Genomic DNA, 6,000 nt, shown 5'->3' with positions numbered 1-6,000 from the left:
TTAAGTTGTTTTGTTGTCACTCACATAAAAAATGAAATAAAATTTGCAGGAACCAGGATCTCAGATCTTGTTATAAATGTATTATTTTGTGTGTATTTGGTGTTATATCCTTTATAAAAAAAATTCCCGTGCATGGATTTGCCAAGGATGGGTCATGTGACATAAAAGAGTTCTACCATTGATTAAGCAATGTATGCCGTGATGTAAAAAAAAAAGGATATGGTATGAGTCAGTCATGGTATATCCTGGATATACCATGAACTAACGTCACAATTTCAAGGTATATGGCCGACTCGAGTCACAGCTGTGGCTCCGTGAGCATTTCTGTGTGTGTAGAGTGACATATCATGATCATGCCTAGTGAGGCAGGCGATAGGATGGTACATTGCACATGCATAGGTCAAAGGTCGCTATGATGTAAACAACAAACATGGCTGCCTCCAGTGAGTTTATGCCGAGATTCATTCTTAACACTTTTAGTTTGGAATTTTTTGATGAGGGATATAAATCTAGGGCGGCACGGTGGTGTAGTGGTTAGCGCTGTCGCCTCACAGCAAGAAGGTCCTGGGTTCGAGCCCAGTGGCTGGTGAGAGCCTTTCTGTGTGGGTTTCCTCTGGGTGCTCCGGTTTCCCCCACAGTCCAAAGACATGCAGGTTAGGTTAATTGGTGGCTCTAAATTGACCGTAGGTGTGAATGTGTGTGAATGGTTGTTTGTCTCCATGTCAGCCCTGCGATAACCTGGCAACTTGTCCAGGGTGTACCCCGCCTTTCGCCCGTAGTCAGCTGGGATAGGCTCCTGTGACCCTGTAGAACAGTATAAGCGGCTACAGATAATGGATGGATGGGTAAAGTGGGGGTGGCATGGTGGTGTAGTGGTTAGCGCTGTTGCCTCACAGCAAGACAGTCCTGGGTTTGTGGCCAGCGAGGGCCTTTCTGTGTGGAGTTTGCATGTTCTCCCCGTGTCCGCATGGGTTTCCTTTGGGTGCTCCGGTTTCCCCCACAGTCCAAAGACATGCAGGTTAGGCTAACTGGTGACTCTAAATTGACCATAGGTGTGAGTGTGAATGGTTGTTTGTCTCTATGTGTCAGCCCTGTGATGACCTGGCGACTTGTCCAGGGTGCACCCTGCCTCTCGCCCATAGTCAGCTGGGATAGGCTCCTGTGACCCTGTAGAACAGTATAAGCGGCTACAGATAATGGATGGATGGATGGATAAAGTGGGGGTGGCATGGTGGTATAGTGGTTAGTGCTGTCTCCTCACAGCAAGAAGGTCCTGGGTTTGAGCCCAGTGGCCGACGAGGGCCTTTCTGTGTGGAGTTTGCATGTTCTCCCCGTGTCCGCGTGGGTTTCCTCCGGGTGCTCCGGTTTCCCCCACAGTCCAAAGACATGCAGGTTAGGTTAACTGGTGACTCTAAATTGACCGTAGGTGTGAATGTGAATGCGAATGGTTGTTTGGCTCTGTGTCAGCCCTGGTGACTTGTCCAGGGTGTACCCCGCCTCTTGCCCATAGTCAGCTGGGATAGGATCCGGCTTGCCAGCGACCCTGTAGAACAGGATAAGTGGCTACAGATAATGGATGGATGGATGGATGTATATAAATCTAGTATACCATGCACTGAGAGGGAATTATGGATTCTCTTCTGTGACTGGCACAGTAATATTTTCTTCAGGAAAATATTCAAGGATTCATAATCTCAACCTCTCAGTGCATGGTATATTTGATTACTAATACACGCTGTTGTTAGGATGTTACACCACAAATGACCCTCAGGTGCCCCTAATCACAACCGCAACCGGGTATCCTAGCAACAGTCAACCTGAGAGCTATCTGTAATGCACACTCTGACCGCTAGGTGGTGGTGTTGTATTATAATTACTATTCTTTCCGGCTTCACTATGGTGACACACGTGTTTATTTCTGCTTTTCCAAGGTCATTGTGCTTTAACCTGTGAGCCAGGCTGGTCTGAGACGTGAACCTTCTACAGCTCACGTATTGTTGGAGAAGTTTTTGTTTTACCACGCGTTAGAGCTTGGGTAAATTGGTAAGTAAATCAATGTTTTTACATAAAACTTGGCACGTGTCTGATATAAAATAACTTTTGTTTTCTTAAATGTGAGTAGCCTGGTTTAATCAAGTTGAATCAGGTGTAAAGCTGTTAGATTGGTTGATTAGTTGTGGTTTGTTTGCATTATTATTATTATTATTATTATTATTATCTTACAAACCGGATTACTTTTATCCACATCTATGATTTGCTTTTATTTTCAGCATCTGTTAACCCAAACACAATGCTAAAAGGTATGCAGTGTTAAAATGTCAGATTTTTATCTCTAGTCTTTTATATCTGGTTTCGGGTTTAGTTTTGATAGCAGTGACTCTACTGTCCACGTAGACAGCGTCTGCCATGAACAGCCAATCAGCTCACAGCACTTCATCACCTCATCACTATTATAGAAATGACCGCGAGTTGCCATGGCTACCACTATTTTAGTACTGGTTGTGAAATATTGCCTAGTAGCCTGATGTCTTTCAAAGTAGTTTTCTCACTAAAAAGCTGCTTAAGTGATATGTTTATACATCTTTTATTTGTATTTAGATTCCTTTAAAACTAAATAATGATGTTTTAGTGTTTATTATCTAAGACATCTTTGAATGTCAGGCCTAGAACATCTGTTCTACTTTCTAGATCTTTCTTTTTGAGCTACCATTCTTCATGTTGGCTCTTCTTGAATAAGTGTGTACTCGTATTTTTCATCCGAGCTCCATCCAGGACACGAAGAACCAAAACCGTGACATGAATGTCTGTCTGTATGTCACTCGTGATGAAATCGATGAATTGTTTTTTGATAAATTTGGGAACTTTGTTTGTGTCGATTTATAATAAAAAGAAAATCACATGTTGGTTTGAAGATATAAAGTTTATCTTCTTGTGTTGAAAAACTCATTTTTCATATGAAATGCATCACGGATCTGAGCGACCTATATTATTTACCAGCTTAAAGTGCATATTCTGGACCAATTTCTTTTTTTTATATATATATATATGAAAGTATGTCCCTTTACATACTCATCCAGAAGGGTAACTTTTACACAAAGCCATCTGTCTACAGCAGAAAAAAATAAAATAACAAAACGCGTCTGGAAAAATCCCAAGGAGTCTGGAGCCAGGTCCATGACGTTACCTGCGGAAGCGCCAGCAGGCTGCCAGAGTTTGGATGGTTTTAGTGCACAGCCTGTGTAGACCAAGCGCTCCCGTTTCTCTCTTATTGTCCGGTCTTTTGGAAAACGATGAGTACTAATCCCATCAAGACTGGTGTTGCTACAACCTCCTACTATACATCTGTTAACAATTTTAATAATTATGTGATAACGTTGAAGAAATTTGCAGAAAACCACCAGGTCGTTTTCTCATAAACAAACCAGCGCTGACGTAGGGTTCAGATGGAGGCGTCCCGCAGATGATGTCATGAAAATCAGTGTTTCCCGGGAAATCCAAATGGCAAGTTTTCAGAGGCGGACCAATTCGCCTCAAATGGCTTGATTTCAACTGAATTTTTCTGGTATTGCGCAAGGTAAAAAAAATTGCACAAAATGCAAAATGTGACAGATATTTGACCAAAGTTTAATATAAAATAAGAGAATTACATTGATCTTGTTCCTGAATTTACCTGTGATATGCACTTTAAGGTCGGTCCGTATTGTGAAATACCGTGACCGAGGTCTTGAAAATACTGACCGAGGCCAGAGGAGGCCTCGGTCAGTATTCTCAAGACCTCGGTCACAGTATTTCACAATACGGACCAACTTTAAGCTGGTAAATAATTAATTAATTTATTTATTTACCAAATTCTAACAGAAAATGAGAGCGCCTGAAAGGGAAACCATATTTAGAACAAACCTGCTACAAGCTCGTTTTCGTCTTTCTCCTGAAATGTTTTGTTTTATTTCGTCTTCCTCAGGGTAGTAAAACTCCCTTTCGCTGTGAACACTGTCGTTATCGCTATCCATGCTGTAAAATTAATGCTATTATACTGAGATGTGAAAATAAATGACAAAAAATTGCTACTGTGTTTGTTGTTGTGAACGAGTGAGTCACCAAAGGTCCGTAACCGGGGTCCGGATCATAGGATTCCGGACCGCTTGCACGCCAATCAGAGCGCACGATTTGATGGAAACTGGACTGCGGAAAAAAAAAATTATAATAATATTAGCTGGCGTTGAGTGGTCTATCAGATATATTCCATTCAGCTAGCATGATACTGAATGAGTTGAAGATGAGTAGCTGAATGGAATACATCTGATAGACCATGACAAAAAAAAGCCAGCCAATATTATTATTAATATTATTTATTATTATACATACAAATTCCTTTTGAGTGTTCACCATATCTTTCTCACATAGCCTTCGCATGACCGTGTATTATTCTCTATATATAACATGTCCTGAAGTGTTGTACTCCTTTTATACCACAGCAGTTTTTAACTTGTACTCTTTATTTGGTTAATGAACCACACGTTGTGCTTTTTTTAACCACGTGTAATGTTGTGGAACGTCTGCAAAGCAAATTAGTAGGCTACTCTACTTGTAATCAGTTACGCCATAGACGCTATAAGCAGTCATTCCTTCACCAGCTGACCTTTTTTCTTTATTGAAGATGATAAAGCAAAAGAAACAACGTTTTATGGAGAAGCTGTAGAGTGCAAACTCCTCCGTCCTGAAGACTTTTCAGTGGTGGAAAACTTAAACAGCTGTTACAAAACTCTTCTTCCATAACTGTTAAATGTCACCTTAAATTATATGGTTGTTGTTGGTGAACTTGTATACTAGTGCATCTCAAAAAATTAGAATATTGGGAAAATATTGAACTTTTTCCATCAGTTATTTAAGAAAGTGAAAATGTTATATATTATAGACTCATTACACAAAGTAAAATGTTTCAAGCATTTTTCTATTTTAATTTTAATCAGTATGGCATACAGTACAAAAACATAAAAACCCATCTCAAAATATTAGAATATTTCATTTCAAGTTTGAGTAAAACAGTATGAACACAATGTATCTCTCGGTCTAGTTCAGTACACACAACCACAATCATGGGGAAGACTGCTGACTTGACTGTTGTCCAGAAGATGATCACTGATGCCCTCCACAAGGAGGGTAAGCCACAACTGAAAAGGGTGGCTGGAAAAGGTGCACAAGCAACAGGGATGGCCGCAGTCTTGAGAGGATTGTCAAGAAAAGTTGATTCAAGAACTTGGGAGAGCTTCACAAGGAGTGGACTGAGGCTGGTGTCAGTGTATCAAGACCCATCATGAACAGACATCTTCAAGAAAGGGGATACAACTTTCGCATTCCTAATATCAAGCTACTCCTGAGCCAGAGACAGTATCAGAAGTGTCTTATCTGGGTTAAGGAGAGAAAGAAATGGACTGTTGCTCAGTGGTCCAAAGTCCTCTTTTCAGATGAAAGTAAATTTTGTATTTAATTTGGAAATCACGGTTCTAGAGTCTGGAGGAAGAGTGGAGAGGCACAGAATCCAAGGTGTTTGAAGCCCAGTGTGAAGTTTCCATAGTCTGTGATGATTTGGGGTGCCATGTCATCTGCTGGTGTTGGTCCACTGTATTTTATCAAGTCCAAATTCAACACGGCCATCTACCAGGAGATTTTTAGAGCACTTCATGCTTCCATCTGCTGACGAGCTTTTTGGAGATGCTGATTTCCTTTTCCAGCAGGACTTAGCACCTACCCACAGTGCCAAAACTACTATCAAATGGTTTGCTGACTATGATATTACTGTGTTTGATTGGCCAGCCAACTTGCCTGACCTGAACCTGATAGAGAATCTATGGGGTATTGTCAAGAGGAAGATGAGAAACACCCGACCCAAAAATACAGATACGCTGAAGGCCACTATCAAAGCAACCTGGGCTTCAATAACACCTCAGCAGTGCCACAGACTGATCACCTCCATGCCACACCGCATTGATACAGTAATTC

The 6,000-nt window shown here is 41.1% G+C and overlaps 1 protein-coding gene across 1 annotated transcript in view; it reads left to right on the top strand.

The window, feature by feature from the left end:
• Nucleotides 1-1,936: 1,936 nt before the first annotated feature.
• The window catches only part of LOC132893413 (long-chain-fatty-acid--CoA ligase ACSBG2-like), a 63,353-nt gene continuing 59,289 nt past the window's right edge, over nt 1,937-6,000 (top strand). The window contains exon 1 of the mRNA XM_060932530.1: nt 1,937-2,043. The gene's annotated coding sequence lies outside the window, so the exon portion shown is untranslated. The remainder of the gene's footprint in view (nt 2,044-6,000) is intronic.

Source organism: Neoarius graeffei, chromosome 10 (genome assembly GCF_027579695.1).
Source record: "Neoarius graeffei isolate fNeoGra1 chromosome 10, fNeoGra1.pri, whole genome shotgun sequence".
In the NCBI taxonomy this organism is placed as follows: Eukaryota; Metazoa; Chordata; class Actinopteri; order Siluriformes; family Ariidae; genus Neoarius; species Neoarius graeffei.
Note: the sequence above shows the minus strand (reverse complement) of the source record. Positions and strands in the feature narration are given on the sequence as shown.